Source organism: Balaenoptera borealis (assembly GCF_965194805.1).
Source record: "Balaenoptera borealis genome assembly, chromosome: 5".
In the NCBI taxonomy this organism is placed as follows: Eukaryota; Metazoa; Chordata; class Mammalia; order Artiodactyla; family Balaenopteridae; genus Balaenoptera; species Balaenoptera borealis.
The window spans coordinates 137,684,123-137,699,420 of NC_138862.1; the positions used below are offsets into that span (position 1 = coordinate 137,684,123).

The 15,298-nt window shown below is 34.9% G+C and overlaps 1 protein-coding gene across 20 annotated transcripts in view; it reads right to left on the minus strand.

Annotated features, from left to right (window-relative positions):
- TBC1D5 (TBC1 domain family member 5) overlaps positions 1-15,298 on the minus strand; it is a 530,543-nt gene that overhangs the window by 303,084 nt on the left and 212,161 nt on the right. The gene's annotated exons all lie outside the window — the stretch shown is intronic.

The following is a 15,298-nucleotide window of genomic DNA, read 5'->3' on the forward strand; positions in this document are numbered from 1 at the left end:
GTGGCTCACCACACAATTTTCTACTTCTCTCCTCCATTAAGATAACATGTGTTCTGGCCATGAGTCACTAAATCCAATTTGATGAGAATTTAGTTGACTTTAAGGTGGAAACGTCTACTGATGGACAGATTTGTGGCTTTTTCTATTTAATAGAACCTATATTTTTTATTTACAAAGTAAACAAACGTACAGGTTTTGTAAATAAGACAAAACACATGCACTGGCTAAATCCCCTCTTATTAAATTTTATTTCACTCTCTTATAAAAAGCTCTTGCTTTTTACCTATTTATAATACATGATGGAACAAACAGGAATATATCTCACAAGAGGAAGGACTCATAAACCTCACCAGACATAATTTCCAAATAGGGTGTTTTCCTCTTAAAGAATGTACCTAACAATGGTGAAGAGACATGAAATTAAGACATAAAAAGAGAGACTTTAAAATAGGACCCACCTTATAATCTACTAAAGGTACACACAGGCAAAGTCAATAATCACTGGGTAAAAATTGCTACTTTCATTTATTTTACCTTTTGGGAATACAGTATTGACAGAGTTACATTGGCAAATGTTTTCCTGGAATATTAACTGCTTATCCATCAAAACAGATTTCTGAGTTACAGCACTTACTGAGTTAAAAAGCCCTATCATAATCTGAGTTTATTTATGTTTGCTGTAGGAGAAGTTTCATCATATCTTTGTTTTCCTCTAGGCAAAATAGGGAAACCATACACTACTTCCTATTTAATTCACTTAAAAAGTGAATGTCTTGGGCTTCCCCGGTGGCGCAGTGGTTAAGAATCCACCTGCCAATGCAGGGGACATGCGTTCAAGCCCTGGTCCGGGAAGATCCCACATGCCGCGGAGCAACTAAGCCCGTGGGCCACAACGACTGAGCCTGCTCTCCAGAGCCAGCGAGCCACAACTCCTGAAGCCTGTGCACCTAGAGCTCATGCTCTGCAACAAGAGAAGCCACCACAGTGAGAAGCCCACGCACCACAATGAAGAGTAGCCCCCGCTCGCCGCAACTAGAAAAAGCCGATGTGCAGCAACGAAGACCCAACACAGACAAATATTAAAAAAAAAAAAAAAAGTGAACGTCTAAGTCAATTCGGGCTGCTATAACAAAAACACCATAGACAGGGCGGCTTCAACAACAAATACTATCTTCACATGGTATGAAGAGGAGGAGAGAGCTCTCAGAGGTCCCTTTTATAAGGGTACTAATCCCATTCAAAAGGGCTCTACCCTCATAACCTAATCATGTCCCAAAGTCCCCACATCCGAACACCATCACATTGGGGGTTCAAATTTCAATATATAAATTTTGTAAGGATGCAAACATTCATTCCATAACAGTGCACATTTCAGTATTTATTATAAATAAGGTTCTCTGTGCTAGGTATGGACAACATTAGCAATATTTGAAAGGTGGAATAAATTCATTATCCATTAGGGGTAGAAAAGCTGGAAGGTATATGAAAGTAAAAGAAATGAAAACTAACAAAAAGTAAACATAGAACTATAAACAACTACTCCAGTCTTCAGAAGACATATTTAGACAGACTTTCAGATGAGTAAGGGCTTTACATTCAACAAACTCTCCACATTTTAATCTATTTTGATGCATCGTTGACAGTGAAAGTAAAAAACCACAAAGAACAGGGGAAAAAAAATCACAGGATTTCAGAAAAAGAAAATAAATTAAACTGGAAAGTTAATGGATAAGGACACAGTAAGGCTTTTGATAAATATTGCCAAACTGATTGCCATTCTGAAAATGTCCATCTCTCTAGACCTCAGCCAACGCCCACTTTTATTATATTTTGAATCTTTGACAATATGTTAAAAAAATTATCTTGTCTCAATGTCATTCTATAGATGGAAAATGAAGTCATTCTGTATATAATTATTAAACATCTAAAACACTAAATACTTTTTGAGAATTACCTATTTATGCTCTTTGGCCATTTTTCTATTACATTCATCTTTTTTTACTAATTTTTCGGAATTCTCAAACACTAAGGATATCAAACACTTACTTACCAACTCTAAAGGTTAGTGTCTTGAGTTTTCACCTTGCCATATTCTCAAAGCCAACATCATCCTGTGTTGACACGTCCCAAATCCATCTCTCCAGACTGTATTCTCAGAATTTTTGACTCACATATCTGTCTGCTCAGTGACATCTGCACAAGAATATCTACCGGATACCTTGGATGTTGTGACACAGGACAAACAAAAATCTTGATTTCTCCTCCCCACTCCCATTCTCTACAAACTTAATTTTCCCTCTGTTTCCAACATTTCAGTATATAGCACCATCCACCTAGTCAGTTACCCAAGACAGAAATCTAGAAATCTTTCTGAATTCCTCTCTTATACTAACTGCCCTGCCATCAATTCATCAATGAGTAGTCTTCTCTGCTCATCTCAAAAATATATCTTTATTCGGCTATTCAGGGTCTTCTGTGTTGCCACACAACAAAAAAAATTTTTTTAATTTTTATTATAGTTCTGTGAGAAATGCCATTGGTAATTTGAGAGGGATTACACTGAATCTGTAGATCGCTTTGGGTAGTATAATCATTTTGACAATATTGGTTCTTCCAATCCAAGAACATGGTATATCTTTCCATCTGTTTCTGTCATCTTCAATTTATTTCATCAGTGTCTTACAGTTTTCAGAGTACAGGTCTTCTGCCTCCGTAGGTAGGTTTATTCCTAGGTATTTTATTCTTTTTATATGACGGTAAACAGCGTTGTTTCCTTAATTTCTTTCTGATCTTTTGTTGTTAGTGTATAGAAATGCAAGAGGTTTCTGTGCATTAATTTTTGATCCTACAACCTTACTGAATTCATTGATGGGCTCTATAGTTTCCTGGTAGCTTTCAGTTCTTTTTTTCCCCTCTGATTGCTGTGACTAGGACTTCGAAAACTATGTTAAGTAAAAGTGGCGAGAGTGGACATCCTTGTCTTGTTCCTGATCTTACAGGAAATGCTTTCCGCTTTTCACCATTGAGTATGATGTAGGCTGTGCGTTTATCATATATGGCTGTTATTATTTGGAGGTAGGTTCCCTCTATGCCCACTTTCTGGAGAGTTATTATCATAAATCGATGTTGAATTTTGTCAAAAGCTTTTTCTGCAGCATCTATTGAGATGATCATATGGTTTTTATTCTTTGATTTGTTAATGTGGTGTATCACACTGATTGATTTGTGGATATTGAAAAATCCTTGCATCCCTGGGATAAATCCCACTTGATAGTGGTGTATGAACCTTTTAATGTATTGTTGGACTCGGTTTGTGCATATTTTGTTGTGGATTTTTGCATCTATGTTCATCAGTAACACTGGCCTATAATTTTCTTTTTTTTCCTAATTGCTTCCCATCTATGATATTTTAATGCCGCAAATATACTGTATACCTATTATATATTGTGGCCCCTTGCAGAGCCACAACGGTTGTAATGTCTAAGATTTTTTTCAACCCACAAGAATACATTTTTGCCCCCCGTGGGGGCAGTATCATCGTCATTGAAAATGCATGCTATATAGCTGCAGTATTCAAGACAGTACATTACTGGTGGAAGGATAGACATTTTGGTCAATGGAACAGAAAAGAGCCCACTAATAGTCCCAAAAAAGTACAAATGATTTTTGACAAAGGTACACAAGCACCTCCATGAAGGAAGAATAATCTTCTCAACAAATGGCACTGGAACAATTAGATGAGCAAAAAAATAGACGTTGATGTAAACCTCACACCTTATACAAAAATAAAAATAAATGGGTCATGTATCTAAATGTAAAATACAAAACGTTTAGAAGGAAATAGACAAAATCATCAAGACCTAGGGTAAGGTTAAGAGTTATCTGATGTGAGTTCTTAGATATGACACCAAAGGTGTAATTCATCAATGAAAAAAATACATCAAAATAAAATAAATTCCTCTGTGAAGGAGTCTGTTAGAAGGGCTGAAAAGACAAGCCAGAGACAAGGAGAAAATATTTGCAGATCACATATCTGACAAAGCACTTGTAGGCAGAATATAAAAAGAATTCTCTAAATTCAATAGTAAAAAAAAAAAAAAATCCAATTTGGCAAACAACTTGAACAGACACTTCACCAAAGAGGAAATACAGATGGTAAATATGCACATAAAAAAATGTTCAACATCATTAGCCATTAGGGAAGTGCATAGTAAAACCACAATGTGATACTATTACATCCTTATTAGAATGGCTAAAAATTCCTGACAATATCAAAATGCTGGTGAGGATGCTGAGCAACTGGACTTCTCACACGTTGCTGATGGAAAAGTAAAATAGTACAACTACTCTGGAAAGTAGCTCAACAGAACTTACATCCACGCAAAATCCTGTACACAAATGCTCCCTGTAGCTCTGTTAGTAACTGTTAAAATTTGTTAAAAACCCACATGTCATTCACAGGAGAATGGATAATACAAACTGTAGTACATCCATACAATGGAATTCTATTCAGCAATAAAAAGGAACAAACTACTGATACATCTAACAACTTAGATCTGAAGATCATTTTGTGAATAAAAAAGCCAATCAAAAACTGTTATACTCTATATGATTTCACTTATATAACATTCTTTAAGTGACAAAATTATAATGATGGAGAATAGATCAATGGTAGTTAAGGGTTAGAATTGGGGGAAAAGGTCTTATATACAATCTGATTTTGTTTAGGTTTTTCTTACATGTATGGCTATTACGTATTTCCTTTTCTACAAAATGTATGCCTGTTCATGTCTTTTACCTATTGATTCACAGAAATTCTTTATATATTTTGGATATCAAACTTTTGTTAGTTTTGTGTATTATCTTTTCCCAGAATCTAGCTTGTATTTTCACTTTCTTTATGGTATCTTCTGAAAGAATTTCTTGATAAACTCAATCTAATTCTATATGATTTGCTTTTTTCGTCTTAAACATTTTGCTACCCTAAAGCATAACGGCAATGTGGGAGGAACTGGTATTTTCCATAAGACGTGAAAAAGGGATTTATTCTCATTTTTCCCCCATATGGAAAATCGGTTGTCCTCAGACCATTTAATGAATAACCCATTCTTTACCACTGATCTGCAATGCTAGCTTTGCAATATATTAGGTTTTAATATATGTGTGGGTCTATCTGGACTTTCTGTTCTTTTCACTGGTCTATTTGTCAAGTCATGAGCCATTACCATATTACCTTGTTACACAGTACACCTTCGCTCTTCAGAAGTGTCTTGGCAATGGAATATCTTGTTCCTCTATGCAAATATTAGAATCAGTCTGCCAAGTTATGCAAAAACCACTGTTGAAATTTTGATTTAAAAGTGTACTGAATCTATAGATCAATTTGAAAACGACCTAATAGCTCTGTGACAATGAGTTCTCCCTTCCACAATCATGGTGAATTCTCTGAATCTATTTACTCAGGTCTCATATGTCTTTCCATAAAGTTTCATAATATTCTCCATAAAAGCTGTCATATTGTTTATTGAATTTATTCAAGGGCATTTCTATTTTTATATTATTACAAAACGCTTTATTTTTATGACTCATGTATTTCTAAGTGCAAATGATATTGCATGTTAATTTTATAACAGGGTATATTTGTAAAATAAATTGTTAATTCTAATAACTTATCTATAGATTCTCATCTTGTACCCAATCTTAAAGAGAAGAACATTTTAAACATTTCACCATTGAAGATGGTTTTGCTAGGGTTCTTTTATACATGCTCTTTTTCATATTATGGAAGTTGTATTCTATTCACAATTTGCTAAGAGCTTTTCTTTTTATCATAAAGTTATCTGAATTTTTCTTAATGTTTTCCCTGTATCTACTGAAATGACCTTTCTTCTTTATTTTGTTAGTAAGGTGAATCACTTTAAAAATTTTTGTAATGAACAAACCTTACATTCCCAGGATAAACAAGATTTGGTAAGATGTGTTATCCTTTTACACATTGCTCGACTCAGTTTACCGGTATTTTATTGGTATTATATTCATGCACAAGAATGGCCTGTATTTTCTCATAATGCCCTTGTCTGATATTGTTATGAAGGTTGTATTAGCCATGTGATATGAATGTGAGAACATTCCCTGTATTTCAACTCTCTGAAAGAATTTTTAACTAGAGCTAAATTGTCTTTTTGTCTGCTGGAAATCATCTGTCACCGAATTGGGACTGGTATTTTCTCTGTGGGATATGATTAAGTATTTATTCCATTATATTAATGGCTATGGGATCACCTAGAATTTTTTAATTTATTTTATATTTTAATGTTTGTGATCCACAATATATGGTTGTATGTATTTTATAAAAATCACTTTAGCAAATAAATTTTTCCCATTTTAAAATAAACTCTTTGTATATGTGGTAATAGTTTACATAGCCACAGTTTTTTATGTGTAAAATATAACTCAGAAAGCAATGCAAGTACTCTAGCCTCATAGAGGACTTAGTATTTTACTTAAAATGGATTTAACTGTCTTTTAGTCACTTTTAATAATTCTTTTTTAATAGAAATTTTTCCACTTCATCTTAGTTTTCAAGTTTGTTGTCATAAAAATTTTCACTATATTTTCTTGCTGTCTTTTTAATAAGCTTATAATTCTGAATGAGTTTTAGAGAGATATTTTCCAAGTTCAAAGAATCTCTCTGGGAATTGACAAAGTTATACAACACTTGTTGAAAGATTTTATTTAAAGATCTTATTAACTCACTTCATATGTAATATACTTTTAATCTGGTAATTCCAGAAATACAGGAAAACTATAGTTTTTCCTTAATTATTTCCCAGTGGCCACTACATTGTTGAGCTCTCTTATTTCTTCTGTTATTTTTCAGTCAACTGTCCTAGATTTTCAGTTCATTCTTTTGTGTTTTCCGTCACACCATCCTTTTTTGACTGATTCTTATTAACATAAAGTACGTACATTACAATTACTTACTTATACTTTTGCTTCACTATCTGCAGCAAACTGATGGTATAAATGGCCCTGATTATTCCTCTTTTTGAAAACATGCCTTTTATGATGTGGCTTTCCAGTTCCTTCCATCAAGAGGCCATGGCATCATAACAATAATGAGTTCCCTAATCCATGAACATCAAATTTCTCTCCATTTATTTATGTCTTCCTTACAGTAATGTTTTGTCAGAAGTACTCCTAAGTATTTAATTCTTTCTAATGCTACTGTGAATAGAATTTTTGGCTTAAAATTACTGTTGGATTGTCCATTGCTAGTCTATAGAAATACAATTTTGCTACTACTCTACTTTGGCTGGTTCCGTTACCTCCTGTGGCCAACAAAATGTGGTAGAGGTGACAAAGTGCCAGTAATAAGCTTAGTTCTCATGAAAACCTGCAGCTTCTGTTTGTCTTCATGGAATGCTGACACCTCCACGTAAACAGGTGATGGCTGGCCTACTGAAGGATGAAACATGTGACTCAGTCACTCCATCACTTCACCAAACTGTCAGCCAGTCACCAGACACATGAGTGAGGCCATCTTAAACCAGCTATTCCCCAAACATATAAGCAAGCTCAGCCCAGAGTAAGAGAATTACCAACCTTACCAACTTTCTCATTAGCAATAATAAACACTTATTGTTTTATGCAACTGAGTTTAGGGATGGTTTGTTACACAGCAAAAGCCAACTGATAGACACGTACAAGTGACCAACACAGCTCATTTTAGTTATCAAGCTCAGCTATATACCATTTGGAAACATTTTCAATCTGTAAATGTAAAATACATCAAAAAGTAGTTCAAGGAACTTTTTATTTTTTATTTTTTTAACACCCTTATTCGAGTATAATAGCTTTAAAACAGTGTGTTAGTTTCTGCTGTATAACAAAGTGAATCAGCTATACATATACATATATCCCCATATCCCCTCCCTTTTGCGTCTCCCTCCCACCCTCCCTATCCCACCCCTCTCGGTGGACACAAAGCACTGAGCTGATCTCCCTGTGCTATGCGGCTGCTTCCCACTAGCTATCTATTTTACATTTGGTAGTGTACATATGTACATGCCACTCTCTCACTTCGTCCCAGTTTACCCTTCCCCCTCCCTGTGTCCTCAAGTCCATTCTCTACGTCTTTATTCCTGTCCTGCCCCTAGGCTCTTCAGAACCGTTTTTTTTTTTTTTTTACATTCCATATGTATGTGTTAGCATACGGTATTTGTTTTTCTCTTTCTGACTTACTTCACTCTGTATGACAGTCTCTAGGTCCATCCACCTCACTACAAATAACTCAATTTCGTATCTTTATATGACTGAGTAATATTCCACTGTATATATGTGCCACATCTTCTTTATCCATTCATCTGTCGATGGACATTTAGGTTGCTTCCATGTCCTGGTTATTGTAAATAGAGCTGCAATGAACATTGTGGTACATGACTCTTTTTGAATTATGGTTTTCTCAGGGTATATGCCCAGTAGTGGGATTGCTGGGTCATATGGTAGTTTTATTTTTAGTTTTTTAAGGAACCTCCATACTGTTCTCCATAGTGGCTGCATCAATTTTCATTCCCACCAACAGTGCAAGAGGGTTCCCTTTTCTCCACACCCTCTCCAGCATTTATTGTTTGTAGATTTTTTGACGACGGCCATGTGAGGTGATACCTCATTGTAGTTTTGATTTGCATTTCTCTAATGATTAGTGATGTTGAGCATCCTTTCATGTGTTTAGGAACTTTTTAAAAATAATTCTAAAATTGTAAAAGTTTTGGCATATGCTTTTACTGAAAAGTATTTTGTAAATAGAATATAAAAAACAATTAGAACTTTAAAAATCAGAAAAGCTAATCTTCTCAGACAATGTCTCAAATTATGCCTCAAACCTTTTTGAAAGGAGATAGGATATACATATGCAAATTAAAAAATAAAAATTTCTCACTAAGAAACATTTATCTCAGAAAGATAAATATCACTCTTCATAAGAATGACCATGTTGAATAAGCATACTGTGACCCTTAAAAAAAAGCATTACACTAAAATATTACAATATTGCTTTCTTTGCAAATGACTCCTCTTCTTTAATCACTTAAGATATAAAGTAAATGATCCTTAAATAAACACCTTCAGAACACAATTGTCTGGTATTTGGAAGAGGTTTACTTTTCAAGGAATTATCCAAAGCCTAAACATGAATAATGTATTTTGATATTTAATCACATACATCAAAGGCAATGTTTAAGTGTTCCCTATAATATGTACTTTTAAGTCGTATTTTTAAAAAAGTACTTCTTAAAATCACTTTGTTTAAAAAATCACGTGATTAATAATAAGGTATTATATCTAAAAAGTAAACACAAAGACATTTATTAGCAAAGAAATAGGGAAATTTAAAAATAACCTTGAAACACTGTTGTGTATGCAATTTATCAAGAAATGTTGTAAAAGAACAAAACAAATGTTGGCTCATTCTGGAGCTTCTTTGTCATCATTAATGTATTCAGGTTTTCACAGCCGAACTGCTATACTTTGAAAAGACTTTCATGAAAGGAAACTCATATTCAATGTTTAAACAAAGCTGTCAGGTTACCAAGATTAAAATGTGTTTGAGTGTCCAGAAAATCTTTACTTAAAAAAATAAAAACAAAAACTATGTTGGCAAACAAAATAAAATAAGCTTTTGTTTAACCATGCGTATTTATTTTGGGGAAAAACTAGAGAAAGAACAATTTTAACATAAAAGTGAGACTATTTTTGAGCGGCTATTTTGTTTCATTACTTGTTCTATTTCTCAAATTGATACAAATGATCTCCTTCTGTTTCTATCTGCTTGCCTTGTCAGTACAACTAACTGTCAGGGTTGGGGAGATCTCTTCTATCTAAACAGAAGATGTGCAGTTTGTAACCTGCTTAATTCGCCTTATGTCCTATGTCCTCAGTATGGTGTTCATTAAAATCTCAGCTGTTTTGTTCATAGCAGTGGCAGCCTAAACACAGGCTTATTTTTCTCTGTTAAAAGGCCAGATTGTACATAAATATACCCCTAATCTCTCTCTGTGTGTGTGTGTGTGTGTGTGCGTGTTAATGGCAAGAAATTAAACCAAGTATGCAAATGCTTCTTGGTGTTTTCATCACTCAAGTCAGGCATGTGAACTCACTTAGTCCCTTGCCTAGATGTTCATAAAAATAGCACCTCTCAGTCTTTGGAGAGAGGTTTAATGTAACAGCCATCTCTAAAATCAGATAACCTATATTAAGAACCACAAGTTGGTATAGATGAATTCTATAAATTGCCATTAACAACCATCCTTAAGAGTCCCCATCCCTCCCCCTCCTAGAAGTTCCTGGTAGGCCCTAGGTTTCCAATCCCATTTGCTTCCATGTATTTGATTATATAAAAGGTTTAAATGAAACCTACTTACACTGCCTTAGCAATAAGATGAAATGGCTCGAATCAATTACTTTTTTTTTTTTTTTTTCGGCTTGGACAGAAAACTCAAAACTTTACATTTAACTGGCCAATCCAGTTACTGAACAGAATTTCTGTTCAGTTCTGACCTGTTCATCAGTAGACTTCAACACTAAGTTTTTTAAGTGCAATATAAAAACATCTCATTGATGTGTATAAAATAATTTCAAAACTCCTGTATGAATTGTATACATCCATGTATGAACTGTATAGTTAACAGTGTTCACATGTATCAAATTAATCCCATACTGAAACCATTAAAAGTAGAAGGTATAAAAATGTGTCAAATGTTTAATTACTACATTTTTGTGTGAAGTTTGATTAACAAGACAAAAGATTTATTTTTAACTTGTTACTAAGTTACTTGCAGTTAATTAAATGTACATAAAGGACTATTAAAATATTACGCCTGACAGCTGCAAAAAATAATTTAACCTCAGAACGACTGAAAACTACATACTGTCTACAGCTCGTTTTGACTGATACAACATACATTTTTAAAATAACATTACATTAACTATTAAACAGAGCTGCCTGAATATGACGACTTTAAGAAAACAACCGTAATTGTATCTTCAAAAGCTTTCCTCAAGAACTATCAGACAGCTGATTGCAGAAAATGGCCTTATTAGGCAAAGATCTTGGAGATAACTGGCCAAGCATCAAAAGAACCACACCGAAGAGTCTCCTCTTCGTTCCTAATGTTAACTTGTGAATCATTTGTCGTGTATGGACTTACAAAGCTGCTTTTAGATAGAAAAGGAGCACTGACTTTTACCCTTGTGTTGAAGCTTTACTATCATTAATCCACCCAGGTTTAAGGAGAAAAGAGATTCCCATACTAGAGTACTGAGGATGAAGCATCATAACTGAAGACCAGCTGAGCATGAGGAAATTACAGGATAGAAAGCGAGTCCAGCAATAAAAAGCTGGGTAAGGTTACGACAACTACCTTGAAAGGAAGCAAGGCTACAACGATCTCATGTTTCATCCTTAAGGACACGAACAGAAGGACTTTTCAACACAATATGGCATGTAATACTATTTCCCAGTATGAAACCTGTCATACTCCTGATGTCATAATCAGGACAAACTTAATCATAAGGCCCTATCAAAAGATAACATAACTTAGGTTTTACTATGTTATGAGTAGAACTAAAACTTCAGGAACAAATTTATCAGAAACTCAATAGCTCAGAGAAAGTCTCGCTCCTGGTTTGGATAACCCTTGTGCTACTCTAAGCACCCTGGGGGTTCTTTTGTAACTAGGATAACCAGTAACACTGGATATATAACCTACTATAGGCTAAATTAACCTTCCCCAGAGTGAATTGAGGGGATCCAAGATAGGGTCTCTGTACTCACAGGAACAGAAGAGGGAGAGGAATGAGGCACCCACATTAACCCAACTGAATCTCCTTAACAAAATCAAAGAGAATAATACAGTTCTTCACATTTGAAAAGTGACTGTGGACAGCAACACGAAATTACTTAAAAGAAATATGAACAACATAAAAAACTGGAAGTTATATTAAAGTATATAAATCAACCCTGAGAAATTTTAAAGTATGATACTATTATCCCTACCACCTTTTAATAATGAAGGAAAATAAAGTAAATCACTATATAGGATTTATTAATACTAAGTGCTTCTGGTGTTGAAGAAACAGGCTTACCTTCTTAAAAGGTATTGTGAGGTTTGTGATTCTTCTGTGCACATCTGAAAACATTATTGCCAGTTTTTCTGCTGTCTCTCCACACTCAATTATTTTAAAAGACAAGATTTTTGAAATTATCGTTATGAAAATCTCTTCATAGTACATCAGTAGGAGTTACTCTGAAAAATGGCAGAGCAGGGAAATCCAGAGCTCCATCCCTCCACAAAAGCAACTAGTAAGCTGGCAAAAACTGTTAAGAATCAGCTTTCGCAGAACTCTGAAATCTAGTTCAAAACTGATGACAAACGGGAAAGATGAATGAATAAAGAAGCTGCTGCATGGTGGGAGCCTGCAGCAGGTTGCTAAGCCAGAGTGAGCTACGGACTTTGTTCAGGATGAAACGTAGTTGAATGTTTCAACCTGTCTGGGTGCTCCCTGCAGAACCAGTGCAAACACCTGCCTTTGTTTGGCCAATTCTAGTGATCCCAGGGCTGGGGCAGCTTCCCTGGTGGCATTTGCTAAAAGCAGTGAAAGTCAAAACTATTGGCTACAGCAGGCTAGTGCTAGAAATAACAGTCAGGACAAATAATAGACAAACCAAGTAGCCTGGGAAGGAAAAGGCTGGGAAAGGAGGTATGTGGTGGAGTGAGGGCTTTTAAAAGTTACCTGTATACAAGGGAATCGAGAGTATGAGACACACGCTCAGAAAGGGCCTGAAAAGACCCTAAACGTTCACTCCTGACTGAACTTCATGGTTCACACAAGCAGGACGTAAAGGCTAAGGCAAGGCTGTAAGTAGCCTGGTCAAGCAATGAGGGTGCGCCTGCCTTAACACAGACCCAACACACAAAGTCTACGACAGCGCTGTTTCCTTCTTCTTTTCCTGGCTCCTGGTATTTAAGGAAACTCTGTCAAAACGGTAGCTGACCACTGAGGTAACAGACCAGACAGAGCAGAGACTTCAATGGTTATACACAACAAAGACTTTATATATATTTATTTATACACACACACACACACAGACTTTATAATAATGGTTTATAAAAGACACTAAAACAGTAACAATCCACAACTACCAGAAACAACAAACCCCAAGGAGGAGGGGAAGAATCTAATTTCCAAAGTTGGCACACTATAATATTCAAAATAATCCAGTTTTCAACAAAAAATTAAGAGAAACAAGAAACAAATGCAAAGAAACAAGAAAGAATGGTCCATTCACAGAAAAAAAAATTAACAGGAAACGTCCCTGAGGAAGCCCAGGCATTGCACTTACTAGACAAAGACTTTACACCAATGGTCACAAATATGTTCAAACAGATAAAGGAAACCATGAACAAAGAAATAAAGGACACCAGGGGAACAATGTCTAAACAAACAATATCAATAAAAAGATAGATATTACAAACAGAAACAAAATAGCAATTCTGTAGCTGAAAATTACAACAAATAAAATTAAAATCCACTGGAGGCATTCAACAGCAGATTTGAGCACGCAGAAGAATCAGCACAGTCGAATATGTCCACTGAGATTATTTAGTCTGAGGGGAAGAAAAAAGAACAAGGAGAAGAACAGAGCAGAGATAAATAAAACAGAGAATAGAAAAACAATACAGAATCAATGAAACAGAAAGTAGGTTCTTTGAAAAGAACAAAATTGACAAACCTTTAGCTAGACTGACATAGGGGAAAAAAATACTTTACTAAAATCAGAAATGAAAGTGGGGACTTTACTACAGATCTTACAGAAACAAATAGGATTATACAAAATACTACAAACAACAGTTCACTGACAAATTTGATAATCTAAATGAAATGGACAGATTCCTAGAAACACACAAATTGCCAAAACTGCATCAAGAAGAAAAAGAAAATCTGAACAGACCTGTAAGAAGTAAAGAGATTGGGTCAATAATCAAAAAACTCCCAACAAAAAGTCTAGGACCAGATGGCTTCACTAGTAATTCTACCAAATATTAATAATAATACCAATCCTTCTCAAACTCTTCTAAAAACTAGGAGGGAGTACTTACCTACAAAGCCAGCATTACCCTGATACCAAGCCAGATAAGGATATTACAGGAAAACTATAGACCAATATCCCATATCAGTATAGTCACAAAAATAAATTCTCAACAAAATAATAGCAGACTGAATCCAGCTGCACTTTAAGAGAACTAAACATCACAACCAAGTGGGGTTTATCCCAGGAATGCAAAGATGGTTCAGTATATGAATATCAATCAGTGTAACACACCATGTTCATAAAATGAAGGAAAAAACAACATGATCATCTCAATGCAGAAAAAGCATTTGACAGAATCCAACATCCTTTCTTGATAAAAACACCGAACAAACTAGGAATGGAAGGGAACTTTCTCAACATAAAAAAGGGCATTTATGAAAAACTCATATCTAACATCAGTCAATGGTGAAAGACTGAAAGCTTTCTTCCCAAAATCGCAAACCAGACACCACTTCTATTCAGCACTGCACTAGAAGTTCTAGCCAGTGTAATTAGATAAGAAAAGCAAAAGTTATTCAAATTAAAAAGGGAAGAGTAAAAAGATCACTATTAGAAGCTGACATGATCTTACATAGAAAAAATAGTAAAGAATCCACACACACAAAAGCACTAGCTAATAAATGAATTCAGCAAAGTTGCAGGATACAAGATCATCATATGAAAATCAGTGTATTTCTTTACACTAAGCATAGTTGCAATCCAGCTAAATTCAGTAAGTATATTAAGGAGTCAGAATAAAAGAGTCTCTTTGACAGGAGCCTCGAAATTCATGTGAAGAAACACTTTTGGTTTAGCAGTCCCAATGCTATGAAACCCAGTTTTTAGGATATTCTATTTGAAGAAAATTTTGGAAAAAATAACATCCTATCACTCTCTGTTTCACTTCCATTATATACATTTATTTTAATAGCATAGTAATAGTTATTCTAAAACAAGGGTCAACAAATTACAGCCCACAGGCCAAACTGATCAACCTCCTGTTAGGTAATGTTTTATTGAAACACATTCCCAGGCATTTGTTTACATACTGTTTCTGACTGCTCTCAGGCTGAAATGGCATGGCCTGCAAACCTAAAGTATTTACTATCCGGCCCTTTAAGAAAAAAATTGACAACCTCAGTTCTGAAAAATAATCTAGTATAAAGA